We start from the raw sequence: 18,305 nt of genomic DNA, 5'->3' as shown, positions 1-18,305 counted from the left end.
CCTACTTGTAGACCTGTACTATGGCTGAAAGTGAGTCCACCAAAATTAAGGTTGTCTTCGACGGGTCAGCTCCCACATCGTCTGGATATTCCATCAATGACCTCCTCATGGTAGGTCCAAATCTTCAGGAAAGTCTGTTTTCCCTGTTAGTTCGAGCTCGCCAACACAAGTACCTACTGACAGGTGACGTGGAAAAGATGTACCGTCAATTTTTGGTTAATGAGGCAGACAGGCAATTACAGATGATCCTTTGGAGGGAGGATGAATCTACGCCTATTAAACGCTCATGCTGAATACCGTGACATACGGGATGGCCAGCTCTAGCTTTCTTAGTACATGCTATCTATGGCAATTAGGGGAAGAGTGTGAAGACGATACCATCAAACCCATTATCCAACATGATTCTATGGTTGACGATCTAATCACTGGAAGTGACATTGAAGACACGCTAATTTACATTCAACAAGCCGTCACACAAGCTTTAAAGCGAGGATGCCTCAATTTAAGAAAGTTTAAAAGCAACTTACCCAGCTCCACTCACGCATTTTCCTCAGCTGAAAGCAACCTCTTGTTTAGCGAATCTACAAGTACACTAGGAATAGGATGGGAAACAAGTACGATCCCTTAGGCCTACTAAGCCCATGTATTGTACAAAGCAAATTACTGCTATAGAGGCTATGGAGCGAAAAAATCGATTGGGATGATTCAGTTCCAAATGAAGTACAAAGCGCCCTAAAAAATTTGTTCTAGCGTTACCGGCCCTTCTCGAAATCAGGATTCCTCGACGCACAATGTGTGATAATCCCATCTCGTTAGAACTGCATTCATTCAGTGACGCTTCGCAGCATGCTTATGGGGCATGCATTTATCTCAAATCGACAAATTAACGAAGAGACAGTCGCTCTACTATGTTCAAAATCAAAGGTAGCCTCTATTAAGCCTACGACCATACCTAGGCTAGAGCTTTGTGCAAGCTTGCTCGCAGCGAAATTGTGCTAAGCCATATTAAAGTCTGTGCGTTGTGAAATAAGTCGTAAGGTACATTGATGTGACTCTACCGTAGTACTAGGATTGCTTAACACCAGCCCCCAAACACTAAAGGCATTCGTTGCAAATAGGGTTGTCGAAATAAGCGACTTAACTGATGTATCTTCTTGGCGCTATGCCCCTACTCATGAGTTAAGATGATTAAGGGGAATAAGTCCAGACCTTATTTCTGGTAAACCTATTTGGTGGTCCGGTCATAAATTTTTAATCGAACCCGAAGACTCGTGGCCTATATTAAGTAAACCATCACCGTCTTCGAACAATTTGCCTGAAATCAAGCATACAGCCATGCTCTGTGAAGTAGCTACTGAAAATTCTCTTATAAAGTTTGAAAACTATGCAAAATTCTTAAAATTAAAACATATCAGGGGCTTAGCCAGAAAATGGCCTTCGGGGGTTCAAAAAAACATTTTTTTTTTTTCAATTAAATAAATAAAAAAATGTTGTCTTTAGCTTTAACATTAAAGCTTGTGTATTTAGAATATGATATGAAAAAGGTTACATTAAAAACTCAAGCGCATGCGTCGGCTTTTCTTTGCCATTTCATCTAAAACTTCATCAACGGTAACAATTTGATCACGGTGGATGCTTAGTGATGCACAGCCATTCAATCGATTTTCACTCATCGTGTTTCTCAAATAGGTTTTAATCAGCCTAAAGCTGGAGACATTGGTGCTTTATCGGTAACCGTATCGGTAACCTTTTAACAGCTGATTCGACCAACCTTATGAGAATCAATGCAATCGATTATTGGTGCCGCTAAGGTCGTAACCGTATCGTAGCCAACCAATTGGATTTTGGTTACCGTCGTAACGATAAACAGCTGATTACGTTAGGGATACGGATACAGCGATACGACATACGGCACCAATGACTCCGGCTTAAGAGTTGAAAAAGATCTCTCGTTCGTTGCCGTTGTTACTGGAAGCGTACACAAGATTTTCAACAACATGTGAACATTAGGAAAAGCCATAGAATCGCATTCCTGTAATATTAATCATAGATAAATTGATAAAAAGAAAACCGAGGTTATAAGTAGAATTCATGCTAATATGTTTTTTACATTTTAAAACGTGAAAAACACATTATTTTTTCATTTATCAAATAATTTGAATTTTACATTTTTTTTCGCAACTCGACTCTCACACCTGCTCTCTGAGGGCACAACTCATCCTGAAGGAATACAGGAGCAGTGGGAGCATATCTCCAAAGCACTTCATACTGCCGCCGAGGAAAAAATAGGTAACCGGCGGCCATGAAAAAACAACTGGTATGATGAAGAATGCCGCGTTGCAACCGAAAGAAAAGACGCTGCCTACAGGGCTACGTTAAAAGCGAGCGCGACAAGAGGAGTGTGTGAACGCTATCGTGAGTTGAAAAGGGAAGCGAGACGCCTTTTCAGGAAGAAAAAAACAGAAGCAGAAAGGCGTGAGTGCGAGGAGCTTGAGCTGCTAGCCACCAGGAATAACGCCCGAAAATTCTACCAAAAAATACGGCGACAGACGGAAGGTTTTAAGACCGGGGCAAACTCCTGTAGGAATGAAAACGGCGACCTTGTAACTGATGTCCAGAGAGTGCTTAGATTATGGAGGGAACACTTCTCTGCTCTCCTAAATGGAGGCAGCAATTCACCGCGCAGAGATGAAGAACCCGATCCCACAATCGATGATGATGGAATATATGTCCCCCCGCCCGATTATGACGAAGTTAGAATAGCAATAACCAGATTGAAAAACAACAAGGCCGTGGGCGCTGATGGATTGCCTGCGGAGCTATTCAAGTTCGGCGGCGAGGAGTTGGTAAGGCGCATGCAGCAGCTTCTTAGCAAAATATGGGCGGACGAAAGCATGCCCGACGGTTGGAATCTAAGTGTTCTTTGCCCAGTCCACAAGAAGGGGGATACTGCAAAATGCACCAACTATCGTGGAATCAGCCTTCTTAATATCGCATATAAGGTCCTTTCAAGTGTATTGTGCGAAAGATTGAAGCCCACCGTGAACCGGCTGATTGGACCTTATCAGTGCGGCTTCAGACCTGGTAAATCTACCATCGACCAGATTTTCACAATGCGCCAAATCTTGGAAAAAACCCGTGAAAAGAGAATCGACACACATCACCTCTTCGTCGACTTTAAAGCCGCCTTCGACAGCACGAAAAGGAGCTGCCTATATGCCGCTATGTCTGAATTTGGTTTCCCCGCAAAACTTATACGGCTGTGCAAAATGACGTTGAGCAACACCATCAGCTCAGTCAGAATTGGGAAGGACCTCTCCGAGCCGTTCGAAACTAAACGAGGTTTCAGACAGGGTGACCCCCTATCGTGCGATTTCTTTAATTTAATGCTGGAGAAAATTATACTAGCTGCAGAACTTAACCGCACTGGAACAATATACTATAAAAGCGTGCAATTACTGGCATATGCTGATGACATTGATATCATCGGCCTAAACACCCGCGCTGTTAGTTCTGCTTACTCCAAGCTGGAAAAAGAAGCGGTAAAGATGGGTTTGATGGTGAATGAGGACAAAACGAAGTACCTGCTGTCATCGAGCAAAGAGTCAGCGCATATGCGCCTTGGCAACCACGCTACTGTTGGCAGCCATAATTTCGAAATAGTAAAAGACTTCGTTTATTTGGGAACCAGCATCAACATTAGCAACAACATCAGCACTGAAATCCAGCGAAGAATCAATCTTGCCAATAAATGCTACTTTGGACTAGGTAGGCAATTGAAAAGTAAAGTCCTCTCTCGGCGAACGAAAATCATACTCTACAAGTCACTTATCGTACCCGTCCTGCTATATGGGGCAGAAGCATGGACCATGACAACAGCAGATGAAGCGGCTTTGGGAGTGTTCGAGAGAAAAGTTCTTCGAAAGATTTATGGACCTCTACGCGTTGGCGATGGCGAGTACCGAAGAAGATTTAATGATAAGCTGTACGAGCTATACGCAGACATCAACATAGTCCAGCGAATTAAAACGCAGCGGCTGCGCTGGCTAGGCCATGTTATGCGAATGAAAGATGATGCTCCGGCCAAGAAAGTGTTTCTATCGGAACCCGCCTATGGAAGCAGAGGTAGAGGGCGGCCCCCACTCCGTTGGAAGGACCAGGTGGAAAACGATTTAAACTCCCTTGGTGTGACCAATTGGCGCCGGTTGGCGGAGCGAAGGAGCGACTGGCGCGCCTTGTTGGACGGCCATAACCGTTTAGACGGTTAAGCGCCAATTAAGTAAGTAAGTAAGTTTTGACATGAAAAAAATGTAGATATTACATTATAATAATGTGTTTTCCACATGGAAAATAATGTCAAGTTTGCATTATATTTCAAAATAGCAAATGTGTACTTCGAAAAAATGCTGTAAATTTAGTATTATTTAAATGTGGAGAATAAAATCAAAGCACGAGAATTATTATCGTTTAGTTCGGCAAACAAACAGAACCGTAAGCAATGTTTATGTTTATATGTAGCTTGTCGCCGTGACGTAAGGGCAGAAAACTCATGCAAATATTCAGACGCATGGAATTTTCATATTTGCTTTTCATTCCGATGAATGTAATCGCGATTGCGGCAAACGAGCAAACGCCTGAATTGATTATATTCACGCATGCAATAACTTGGTTGATTTTAAATTAATGCCGATTATGTTCGTTTAAGCAAGTTGGATCATTGAATACGATCATGTTGCCGAATGTAATCGAACGTTGTTGTGTTCGATTTTTGCTGTTCTCTGATATGTATGTAGATGCTCGTTAGGCAAATTTACAAGGAAACTTCCTTATGAAATTATAGTAAAAGTTAACATCTACATTTGTATATTTAATAAATTGCAGAATTATTATGACACAGAATATGATTACAATATAACTGTTCACTTCGTACATTCACATGCATATTAAAAATATAATATCATCAACAAAGTACATACGTAGCAGAATTATAAAGAAATTTATTAACATAGACATAAAAATATCAAATATTTGAATTGTAACGACCTAAAACATCAAATGGTCCTGAGGCAAGGGGGAGGTTTAAACCCCTAAAGCGTCCCCCGTCGCTACGCCCCTGAAACATATGCTTGCTTATATCTTTAGATTTATTCACAATCTAAAAAACTCGAACAACCGAATCATAGGCAGCTTATCAGTTGAAGAATTGAGTAACTCATTTCAATACTTGTGTCGTCTGGAGCAGCAGCAATCCTTTCCATCTGAATACCGATTGCTCTCTAAAGGAAACCCCCTGGGTGCAAAATCTGCAATTTTGTCATTAACTCCATTTTATGACACAAACACAAACTTAATGTAGTAGGCGGTCCTTTAGCCGCTTCTGAATTCCCATTTGACAAAAAAGATCCAATTTTGCTACATTCTTCTCACCATTTCACAAAGTTGATTTTTGATTACGAACACAGACGCAATTTGCATGCATGACCCCAGATATTGTTATCCATAGTCAGGGACTTTATATAGACCGTAAATGGGAGACACCTAGCCAGAAGAACTGCACACAATTGCGTTACCTGCAGAAGATTACTAGGCAAAACCATTACGCCCATCATTGGTAACTTGCCGTCTCAACGTGTTACTACCAATTTTCCCTTCAGAGCCGTCGGGATAGACTTCGCAGGACCATTTTGTACATTGAACAGAAAGGGCCGCGGCTCAAAGGTAGTAAAATGTTATCTATGTATTTTCATTTGTTTGAAATTTAAGTGCGTTCATCTAGAAGCCGTTTCTGATATGAAGAAAGATGCTTTCATATTAACATTTCGAAGATTTGTCTCTAGGCGAGGGATACCTGCCGAGGTATTCTGCGATAACGGACGTAACTTTGTTGCGGGAGCAAGAGAAATAATCGGTTTCTTCGATTCTAATAAAAATGCTTTGTCTGTATTTGGAAGTAATGAAGGAATCAAGTTTTTGCTTTCGCCTCCTTACGCTCCTAATTTTGGCGGAATTTGGGAAGCCGGAGTAAAATCAGTCAAATTTCATATAAAGAGAGTTATGGGATATTCCCACCTTACCTTTGAGGAATTATCTACCCTTTTAGGCTGTTTTAAATAGCCACCCACTATGCCCTCTTTCTTCTTCACCTAATGATTTGCAAGCCTTAACCCCTGGACACTTTCTCATTGGTCGGCTTCTCACTGCGTTGCCTTCACCCAACTACGAGAATTGCAACATAAATCGTATGCAGAGATATCAGCGTATCCAGCAAATTCATCAGCACTTCTGGCAGAGATGGCAACGTGAATACATAGTCGAACTTCAGCAACGTTATAAATGGAAGACTAATGCTGCGCCGCTCAATATCGGAGATATGGTTCTCTTCTAAGAAGACAATGTACCCTCGCTTTGTTGGCGCCTTGGAAGGATACAACGCCTTAATCCTGGTTCTGATGGATGACCCGTGTTCCTGAAATTGCCACTATACGAGGATGTGTGCGTCGCCCTTTAGTGCGCCTTTGTCCATTACCCACTGCTGAAGAGATGAGCCAGTGAAGGTTAAAAGAGTTTTCATCTTTCAAGGGGGGAGGATGTTTGCGCCGATGAACCTTTTTCTCAACACAAAGGGTGGCAACTACTCAAGCATAAAGTGTTGGCTGTGGGAGAGAATTGTCAAATAACACTGTAGGGTTCTTCTTATTTTTATTTAACTTTGTATTTTAGTTACTTTGAACTTTGTAATTTTTAAATGTATTATCAATATTTTAAGTTTCAATATTGATTTTTCAATTTTCAAAAATTTTGGATTATTGTGAAAAATAAAATAGACGCATACATTTAGGCGTATTAATAAAATATAGTTTAAAGTTTAAAACGTGGTTTCAATCTCCACACTGGCGATCTTGCTTTAGTTATAAAGTGAACTTTTGTGAAAATTTAAAAAAAAAAAGTATATTACAAATAAGAGCAGAGAAAAAAAAAACAAATATGTATGTGCGAATTGTAATAAAATCATAACAGATAACGAGCAAGAAAAGTAAATTGTGCAAAATGAGAAAAATCTCTCAAACAAAGAATTAATTAACAAAACAACAAACATTCATTCCAGTTTACATCGGTCAAAAGGCATACACGCCGAATTGGAAATAGCTTAAACAAAAGCAAAACCAAAAACAAATATTTAATAAACAAAATATGAACATTTTGGTGAAACACTCGGACACGTACAACTGGACAATTACGCCATTATCTGCCATTGCATCACAGTTTTGCTCGCCGCAGCTGGCCAAACTATTGAAAATATATTTACAAGGTATATAAAAAAAATACGCGATATAGCCATATCATCCAAGAAAATATTACAATCAATACGAAACGAATTTCGTATATCCTTACCCGAACGTTTACCTCATATAGAACCAATATCTAATGCAGAAAGTCAGATTCGTCAAGAAGTTTCATTAATTTCAACTCAGTACAAAGATTTGTTACATCGCACGAACTCCCTTCAAATATCCGGATTGAACGTGTATCAACAAGAATTTGTAGAATAATGTGCAGTTTTTCAAGCTGATCCAAATCACTACTTCGGTTGCTCTTAGATGTGTATAATTGTACCATTTATCATTAAATACGATTTTAAGTAAAAACAACAACAAAAATTAACAACGTAACTCATCAATATTGTATCATCCTACTATATTGAGGACACGCAATCTCAACAAAGCCATTGCATAAACACAACTGTTATTTTTGAGTTCCCTGATCGAGCAGCTAAAACATCAAAAGCCATTGCATTAACAGCAACAAACTGCATATTCACAGCAAGTATTTTGGTGAACAGTTATATTTATATTATATGTGTTTATGTATTTATACTAATATATAGATATATTATTATTATTATTATAAACTCTCTCTTTATAGAATTACTAGTTTATTTTACTGTTTTGTTAGTTAACTCTCTTTTCATTTAATTAATTATGATTCGTTCACCACAACATAATACGCAAACATCTATATTTACTAACAATTTAAACGACACTTTGATAGATTTACCACATGACTTCTCAACAACAAATTACAAATCCATATGCAAATGTTACTCAAAATGAAATTTTGTCAGTTTCAGTAAAACTTCCACAATTTTGGACTAATTGTCCGGAAGCATGGTTTATTCATGCCGAAACACAATTTAGTACTAAAAACATTACACAAGAAAACACTAAATACGAACACATCATTACAGCACTTCCGCAGGAAGTGATAATAACTATTTTGGATTTTATCCAAAATCCCCCCATTAATAACAAATTTACTAAACTTAAAAAAGTGTTGATAGAAAGACACTCACTTAGCGAAAATTCGAAACTTGATAAAATTTTAAAAGATTCTGAGATGGGTGATCGCAAGCCATCAGAATTTATCGCTCATTAATTATATTAGCCGGATCAAATTTTAGTGAAAATATTTTAAAGAAAATTTGGATGTGTAAACTTCCTAAAAATTTGAGTATGATTTTGGCTAGTTCGAGTTCTAATAATATTACCGAATTAACAAAATTAGCAGATAATATTTGGGAAATGATAAACAAAAATGAAGTATTTTCGGTTAATAATTTTTCGGATACAAAAGCACAAAATTCTGTTGTTGAAAACTTAGTTAAAACCACTTCTTTAATGTGTGAAAATTTTCAGAAACTTTCTCTGGAGTTAGCTGAAATTAAAACAGAAATGTATCGGAATCAATCTAGGTCGTGTTCCAATTCTAGGAACTATTTTAGAAATTCTTTTAGGCGTCGTTCTAACTCGCGTAATAATCCAAATTGAACGTGTAGATTTCACTACAAATTTGGAAATAATCCTAGAAGTTGTGAACAACCTTGTTCTTATAACAAAAAACAAAGATTCAACAAACAAAATTCTTCCGTTCTTGCAGCGACGAACAACGGAAATTTAGAATTTTCGACGCGTCGCTTATTTATTTTTGATAGAGAAAACAAACAAAATTTTTTAATTGATAGTGGAGCAGAAATTTCAGTATTACCCGCGTCTAAATTTCCTCATACGAAACGTTCAGACATAATTCTCACTGCAGCTAATGGTTCAACAATTGCCACTTACGGGAAAAGGCTTTTAAACGTAAATTTAGGTTTAAGACGTGAATTTGCCTTTACATTTTTGATTGCGGATATAGCCAAGCCAATAATTGGCGCTGATTTTCTTTGTAAATATGGTCTTCTTATAGACATTAAACATAAACGTTTAGTAGATCCATTAACCAATCTCTCAGTTAATACAGTATCCTACTTTTGTGATATCCCATTACCTAAGTTATTTGTGGTTGACAATAAATTTACAAAATTATTAAAAGAGTTTCCGTCACTTATTTCAGAGCCAGATTATACTAAACCTGTTAAACATACAACAGTACATCGACTTGTAACAGAAGGTAGTCTTCCATTTTCTAAGCCCAGGCGCTTAGATCCGGTAAAATACAAAGTCGCGAAAACGGAGTTTGATTTCTTAGTTAAAACAGGCATTTGTCGGCCTTCAAATTCTTCAGTAGCATCACCACTTCACCTTGTACCTAAAAAAGAGTTGAATGATTGGCGTCCATGTGGTGATTTTAGAAGATTGAATATTGTAACTGTTCCCGATCGTTATCCCTTACCTCACATTCAAGATTTTAATATGAACCTTCATAATAAAAATATATTTTCAAAATTAGATTTAGTTAGGGCATATCACCAAATTCCTATGGCTGAAGAAGAAATTTATAAAACTGCTATTACTACTCCTTTCGGTATGTTTGAATTCATGAGAATGCCTTTCGGACTTAGAAATTCTGCACAAACCTTTCAAAGATTCATAAATGAGGTAGTAGGTGACTTAGATTTTGTATATGCTTACATCGACGACTTACTTATTGCAAGTAAAGACGAAGAACAACATTTTAAAGATTCACGTATCCTTTTTCAACGCCTTACAGAGTACGGTTTAAACATTAAACCAAGTAAATGTACTTTTGGTGTAACGAATATAGATTTTTTAGGACATAACATTTCTGGAACAGGTATTCGACCTTCCGATGAAAAGGTATCAGCTATTCGCAATTTCGAACGTCCAAAATCAGTTAAGCAGGCACAGAAATTTATTGGTATGGTAAATTATTATCATAGATACATTCCAAAACTGGCAGAATTTACAAAAAAAATGTATGATCTAATTAACAAAGTAAATAAGAAACGTGACAAAACTTTGGTATGGGATGAGAATTCGAATGAAGCTTTTGAATGCATTAAAGATAAATTTGCATCTACGATATTGTTAAATCATTTTAACAAAGATGCTAAATTATCTGTAACAGTAGATGCATCTAACACAGCGATTGGGGGCGTTATACAACAAAATTACAATAATAAAATTGAGCCCATTGCATTCTTTTCTAAAAAACTTTCTCCAACTGAAATTAAGTATAGTGCTTTTGATAGGGAATTATTGGCGATTTATTTAAATATAAAACGTTTTAGATATCTTTTGGAAGGACGACAATTTATAGGGACCATAAACCTTTGACTGCTGCTTTAAATTCAAAAACAGAACGAAGTCCTAGACAAACGAGACACTTGGAATTTATAGCACAATTTACTGATGACATACAATACATTAAAGGAGAATCCAATGTTGTAGCAGATACGCTATCTAGAGCTTTTGAGGTTAATGCAATATATAATACAGAACTGAATTTTAAAATTTTACAAACTGAACAACAAAAAGATGATGACTTAAATCAACTTGTATCTGATTCTCAATATCTAAATTTAAAGTTAATTAATATTCCCATTTTAAATTTTAATATTTGGTGTGAAATTTCAGGAGAAATTCCTAGGCCATTTCTACCGAGTAATTTGCGAACGACAGTATTTGATATTTTACATGGAATAGCACATCCGGGTACAAGAGCTACACGACGGCTCATAGTTAAAAAATATTATTGGCCTAATATGAATAAGGATATTAATATTTGGTCAAAAGAGTGTCTTAATTGTCAAAAGTCTAAAGTTTATCGTCATACAAAATCCCCTATTGTCAAAATTCAAATTCTCAAGAATAGATTTGAACACATTCATTTAGATATAGTTGGACCATTACCTATTTCAAAAGGACATCGCTATATTTTAACGATTATTGAAAGATTTACCCGTTGGCCTGAGGCATATGCATTAAAAGATATTTCAGCATCTACAATTGCAAATAAGTTTTTTAGAGAATATATTTATCGGTTTGGAGTTCCGTTAAAGACAACAACTGATCAAGGTAGCCAATTTACATCGAAATTGTTTTCAGAGTTAACTAAATTACTTGGTAGTCACCAAATTACAACATCCGCATATCGCCCTCAAGGAAATGGTATGGTTGAAAGGTTTCATAGACAATTAAAGACTACTATAATAGCTAGAGAGGACACAAATAATTGGTATGACGAGTTACCTGTCATATTACTTGGTTTGCGATCTATTTACAAAGAAGATATTTCGGCTACACCAGCGGAAATGGTTTTCGGTCAGAATTTACGTTTGCCAGGGGAACTTGTTGTGCCATCAGCTAAAAATTTCTCATCAACTGAAGTTTTAAGTAATTTACGTGAACATTTTCGAAATGTTAGATCAAATTTAAGTCATCATAAAGATGCTGATACTGGAATTTATGTTCCGAAAGATCTTCAAACTTGTAACTTTGCATTTGTTCGAGTCATTAATAAACATTCATTACAACAACCATATGAAGGACCTTACAAAATTGTGGAAAAAGACCAAAAATGTTTTAAACTTGAAATAGATAATAATATTAAAACTATTCCTATTGATAGATTAAAACCTGCAATAATTGAAACAACAAACACAAACAACACCAAGAATTTACATAAAAAGAGAGTTACATTCAATTTGTTTAATGATAAATTTTCTTGAAAGGGGACTAATGTAGGGTTCTTCTTATTTTTATTTAACTTTGTATTTTAGTTACTTTGAACTTTGTAATTTTTAAATGTATTATCAATATTTTAAGTTTCAATATTGATTTTTCAATTTTCAAAAATTTTGGATTATTGTGAAAAATAAAAAATAAAATAGACGCATACATTTAGGCGTATTAATTAAATATAGTTTAAAGTTTAAAACGTAGTTTCAATCTCCACAAACACGATCAACACGTGTTGGGCTGGATCGATTTGTATGGAGAAAGTTAACCGATATCGCGCCATCGATTTTTCGATAGGATTTGGGCTCAGAAAAAAAGTTTTACTACGTATACCCAAAAAAATAATTTTCGAGCCTGCGAAATTTCACTTTTTTTACTTTTTTCGGCATTGATTTTTATGGTTTTTTTTCAGCATTGTATGTATGAGCTTCTGATTGCTGTTTGTAGCTGTAAGAATAAATATTTGAAATTTTATTAGTACAATAAGGCAATTCGCAATGTCTGCTTTTCACCGTATGTGGGATTTTTATTCAAATTTTACATTGGAAATCATGGAAACAACTTAAATCTTAAAATTATACATAAATACGACACTCTTGTGAATTGGTTAAATGAGAGCGTTTGTTATAATGAAGACATGTCAGTACTTCTTTAGTCGGAATAAAGCCGATTACATTGACAGTAGGCACTGTCTGATGGTGGAAATATTTTCTCCAAAAATTTTATTCTGATGGTATTTCTGCCATGAAAAGCTTCTCAATGAAAACTCATTGGTATTTCCGAAGGAGTTCGAAGTTGGCGTAAAACATGTAGGTCCTGTCCCTTCAATTCGGAGGAAAAATTAAAAAGCAGCAGCGGAGGTGTATTTTTAAACGGTTTTATTTAGCTTGACTTGAAAGGCTGGCAGGTTGGTTGGCTGGCTGGCTGGCAAGAATTTTGTAATTGAGATTTAAGTAACTTCTCGATAAGCTACAAGTTTGAAACTTGGAATAGAGTTCAGAACCCGATGACAATGCAATAATAAGAAAAAAACTCCGATAGGTGGCGCATGGATCGAAATATTTCAAAAAATCGTATTTGTGGTTCGATTTTTTTGCATATTTGGAACACATAATACATACATGAATAGAAAGCGACTTATGAATAAAATCGCCGCTAGGTGGCGCAAGGATCGATATATTCAAAAAAATCGTATTTGGGGTCCGATTTGGCTCATATTTGGAACGCATAATACATACAAGAACAGAAAGCGACCTATGAAAAAATCACCGCTAGGTGGCGCAAGGATCGAGATATTCAAAAAAATCGTATTTGTAGTCCGATTTGGCTCATATTTGCAACACATAATACATACATGAATAGAGAGCGACCTATAAAAAAATCGTCGCTAGGTGGCATAAGGATCGAGATATTCAAAAAAATCGTATTTGTGGTCCGATTTGGCTCATATTTGGAACACATAATACATACATAAATAGAAAGCGACCTATTATGTCCGATTTGGCTCATATTTCGAACAAATATTACATATAGTCCGGTAGAAGTGACATCAAAACATTTTGGAGTTCAAGGAGGGACAAGCATATGTGGCGCAGAGTCGAGTAAAGTCTTTGGAAGGATTATGTATCGAGGACTTAGATTGTAACAAATTGTCAGGAAAGGGTCCGTGTAATATTGAGTCACTAAATGAACTAAATAGAATGAGAAATAATAGCAGTTAAATAAAGACTAAAAACTTGAAAATAAAATAATTAAAATAAAAAATGTTAAGTTTAACGGTTTTATTGAAAACAATGCTTACATGAAGTATTAATAATACTAAAAGCTAGAAAATAATTAGGTAGGTCCTAGATACTATTCATAACACAGTCTGAAGTTCCTTCATATTTACAAACGAAACATCTTGGTTGATTGTGCCGATGTTATTGGAATGCATAAGCTTGTGTTAAACGAACCCATATGAAAAATGTCATTGTGTCGCGGCCTTTACAGACAAATTTGATTTTCAGACAGCCTTTACCCATTTACCCCATAGTGCGGTGCGGCCGCCCTAAGTGGTGGTGTAAAACCAAATATTAAAATAAATAGAAATAAAATAATTAAAAAAAATGTTTTAAGTTAAACGGTTTTATTGAAAACAATACTTACATGAGGTAATAATAATACTAAAAGCTAGAAAATAATTAGGTAGGTCCTAGGTACTAGTCATCACACTCTTTATCAATCTAGGGCGTTGATCAGACAATTCAAATAAACTCTAAGAGTTTCCTAGAGCTGCGGACGATAATTTTGTGATTTTTAGGACCCCCTCTACCCCTACAAATCAACAAAAGTTTGAAAATCGTGGCACCTTATTCAAAATATTCCCCATTTTTAATACTACGGAACTTTATTTTATTTATTCGACATCTCAGAGAAGCAAACCGATAACAAATATATCGAGAACTAACATTCCTAACAATATAACAACACAGAACCCAGTATATACTTTATAAATTCATCGGTATAATTTTTGTGTTGCACCACAACTCTATTTTAATTTTTTGCTTAATCGATATAAGGTATTTTTTTTGCAAGCAAGCTTAAAAAAACGTTTCAACTAGTTAACAGTTTCATTATGGCAAAACCATACAGATGGTTACCTTTTTTAGCTGCTTTCACATTTCTCCTTCTAGCGCAGTATGTTTTTCACACTCAACCAAAGAATTACAAAAACAAAATACATGAAATGCGTGTGTTTGTTTGTATGCATGTCACCCTGCCCATAGTGTACAAGTACAAGTGTGGTCACTAAGCAATAAACGTCAAAACTACTAACAGCCTTGCTCACCTGATGGAAATCTCAGGTCTAGAGTCGCATTTTTGGTCTCAAGTACAACAATTTGCGCTGGGTTGCATTCGATAGTGAAAAATAATTAAGTAATGTTAAAAGGTGAAATGATTCTGAATATTTTCAAAAACTTTAAATATAGCAAATAAATGTCTATAATATAAATTATATAATTATAAATACATTTTTAAAGTTTAACTTAAGTTTTACCCGGGTTACAATTTATTTTTGCAAAAGTTTTACTAACGTGTTAAAGATTTTAAAAGATACTTCAAAATGCAACAATGTGCGTAAAAGCAACTTGAAAATGCAACACGGCGTATTTTTGTAAACATTTGTTTATACTTTTTTATTTGGTAAGTTAATTCATTTTTCATTATTCAATATTTCTTTACATGTTACTTATATGTTCAAATTAATTTTTTTAGGCTTTCCACAAAAGAAAATTGATCGCCAAATCAACGAAGGGGTTCTTGCCAAGCAATTTTACTGCCCTAATCTACAATCGGTTATTTGAATTATGAACAACTCCAAATCAAGTTTCCAGCAGAATTGGATCTATGGGTTGGTGAAACTTGGAGATTGGACAAATATTAAATGACGTGGACATTACAGACAATCCAATATTATTGCACTGCGAGCTGGGTACACTTGTGGGACTCCCTGTATCAGTTTTTATGCACAGTAAATTGGAGGAGCAGCCTTATGAAGTAATGGAAGCAGATCAGTTATATCGAGATTTCTGCTTCAAAGGACTGAAATGTAGTTTGAATTTTTATACGCAGCAAAGAGTGGAGGTAAGAGTAGAGATACCTATGCCATTTATATGTATTCATTAACTTTTACTTATAGGATGTACGACGAGAAATGCATATTTTGCGGAAAATTCTTTCAGGTGGCAGCTTAGCCTTTTGCTTGGAATCTACAAAATTTTTTTTGACAAGCTGAGGAGCCCAGGGCCAGAGTATTATCAATGATACCTTCATAGCAGTGATGGCAGTTAGTAAAGCAATCAGAAGTGCGATGGTACAAGTGAAAATGTGGAGAAGAAAAATAAAAAGAAAAGCGGAATTGCGCCTTTACCATTAGCAAGCGTTTTTGATATTTGAGGTATCAATGTGCTTCGCTGCAAGACACGAGAACGAAACATTGCAGACAGTGGGAACGGCAGCATAGGTACTCCGCCACCGGCAGTTGCTATGTGTGTAAAACGAGAGGAAGACAAAGTTTGCGTACCACTAGAAATCGAAGCAATGGATATCCTTTGCAAAAATACAAAAGTAAGCCGACTGTATGATATACTTATTGAGAGCATATGTCGTTCGCTATGTTTATTCCAACAAAGTATGGTAAATTAGCTGGAAGAAACTACAGAAAAGCCGCAGTTACTTATTCCCTCTAGGTATCACTTTTTTCCTCAGGTATGTATTTAGTATTGTAGTTCCTTTTTTTAAATTAAATGATAAATTTAACGCAAGAATTTGGTCACTTTATCGGATGATGAACTAGGATACTGGAAAAACGTAAAAAGTTGCACCGTCATTTTGGCTTACCCGTAACGCCCATATTTTCGTCGTGCCAACCGCTGTATATTCCGTAAGGAATTGGGAGAATCAACACCCTTAGTGAACACACATATTGGGTTGCGCCCTAGTGACGTTATTGATGGCAAACAATATCTTATTCAAGGAAACTATCAATAATATCATTATCATGCTACTTCTGGTGCCGATGTTGCAACGTTAGCTTCCGGCTTAGCTATGCATTTCCAAACAGAAGGTACGCCAATTATGATAGCTGGTGGTGTGTTGGCACATACTATTATTGGCATTGATTACTGCTCACAAACAGGAAAAGTAAAATTTTTTATATTGGATCCTCATTACACGGGTGGCGATGATTTACAAGCGATACAGGCAAAAAGTTGGTGTCGTTGGAAGGGTGGAGACTTTTGGGATAAAGAGAGCTATTATAATCTATGCATGCCTCAGAGGCCAATAAAGTTTTAAGAGCGCTGAATTGGATGTTATCTTTGTTGAACTTTAATTGTTTTAGAGTAATATTCGACTGCTTTTCACGGTCATATTCGTGAACATATTTCAATCGTTTTGGTTGAGATTTTTGAATGCGATCATCATGATTTATTCTTCATATCTCATACAAACTAAGATACTACATGATAATCATACTTCATCAGGGGAAGAAGGCATGCGGAAGTGAGCTACTTGAACCAAAGGTAAGTCGCAAATAAACTTGACTGATATACACCTGCGACTACAACATCCACCATCAGTTATGATCGTCAATATCTTAAAAAACGATAAGGTACGGGATGTTGAAGCCGTATTCAGGTATGTCAGGAGAGTTTCACTTACCTGGGGTTCAAATAGCTCACAAACTTTGTATTGCCGTCGCGGAGACCAGAACATCTAGGAAAGTGGCACCGTCCATGGCAGGAGCTGCTAAGGTGCAGACTACGGGACGTCCTAGGACGTGAACAGCAAGGAGTACAAAAGATTTATAGAAGTTACGTGGACGTCTGGTTTTGGGGTCTAGCCCAGAAAAACCTGTCCGATGAAACCATACCTTACACGAGACACACTGACAAGAGTATGACCGTCCTAAAAAGATTCTTTTCCGGCAGATGCAGCAAAACCATTTCTCAGGACCGAGGTCAGGAGACGGACCCGGATTGGATTCGAAGCCTTCCCGGAGTAAGAGAGTATGGAGCTGCTGAGAGGATGACAATTTATGGGAGGAACGCAACAAATTAAATGGGGTCACACTGAAATGACAGTCCTTGGTCGGGAAAAATCCCGAGTCGCTCCGGTACATAGAACCGACTGCCTTGGGAAGCGCTGAAAGTGATGAACGTATTCTGTGCCTAACTTTCTCGCGCTCTTTGCCAAATTTTCTTTTAGTATACTCAAGTAGGCATACTTATCCATTGTATTTTCTATAAATACGAGTTCTCCGACCCCAGCAGACGACATACAACCCGATGCCATGACTCCGCCACAATGTTTAACCGTAGTTAGAATATTCTTTGGATGTAATGTGGTTTTCTGCCTTCTCTAAACCAAAGCACGCCCATCTGATCGGTAAACACAGAACTCACTCTCATCGGAAAATATCACCTTGTCCCAAAACCCAATTTTCACGGTTATATGCTCTTGAGCAAATGAAAGTCGCTTAACTCGTTGGCGGTGGAGTCATGGTATGGGGTTGTATGTCGTCACAACTTCCGTACATCGGTTCCATCCAGTATGTCTTTTCTGGGAAGTCGCATCTAGAGAAATGCTAGAAGACATCTTAGGTTAGCAGCAGCATTTATATTACTTTTTGTCTTGAATATGTGTTGTATATTTGTAATTTTTTTGGATGTTTTGATTGAAAAATTGTGAGCTAATGAAGAAAAATCAAATTTTCAATGAGAAGTATAGTTTTAACAAGTAAAAAATGCATCATTTATTCAAGAGAGGTAGTCTGCAATTATT

At 36.6% G+C, this 18,305-nt stretch overlaps 1 protein-coding gene and 1 pseudogene across 6 annotated transcripts in view; one reads left to right on the top strand and one right to left on the bottom strand.

Annotated features, from left to right (window-relative positions):
* Positions 1–18,305, bottom strand: part of LOC137243923 (dynein light chain roadblock-type 2-like) — a 55,474-nt gene that overhangs the window by 19,050 nt on the left and 18,119 nt on the right. The gene's annotated exons all lie outside the window — the stretch shown is intronic.
* LOC137247267 (probable Ufm1-specific protease 2) lies at positions 15,307–16,367 on the top strand (annotated as a pseudogene).

This window comes from Eurosta solidaginis, chromosome 3 (assembly GCF_040869045.1).
Source record: "Eurosta solidaginis isolate ZX-2024a chromosome 3, ASM4086904v1, whole genome shotgun sequence".
Taxonomy (NCBI): domain Eukaryota; kingdom Metazoa; phylum Arthropoda; class Insecta; order Diptera; family Tephritidae; genus Eurosta; species Eurosta solidaginis.
This window is presented reverse-complemented; position numbering and strand designations above follow the sequence as displayed.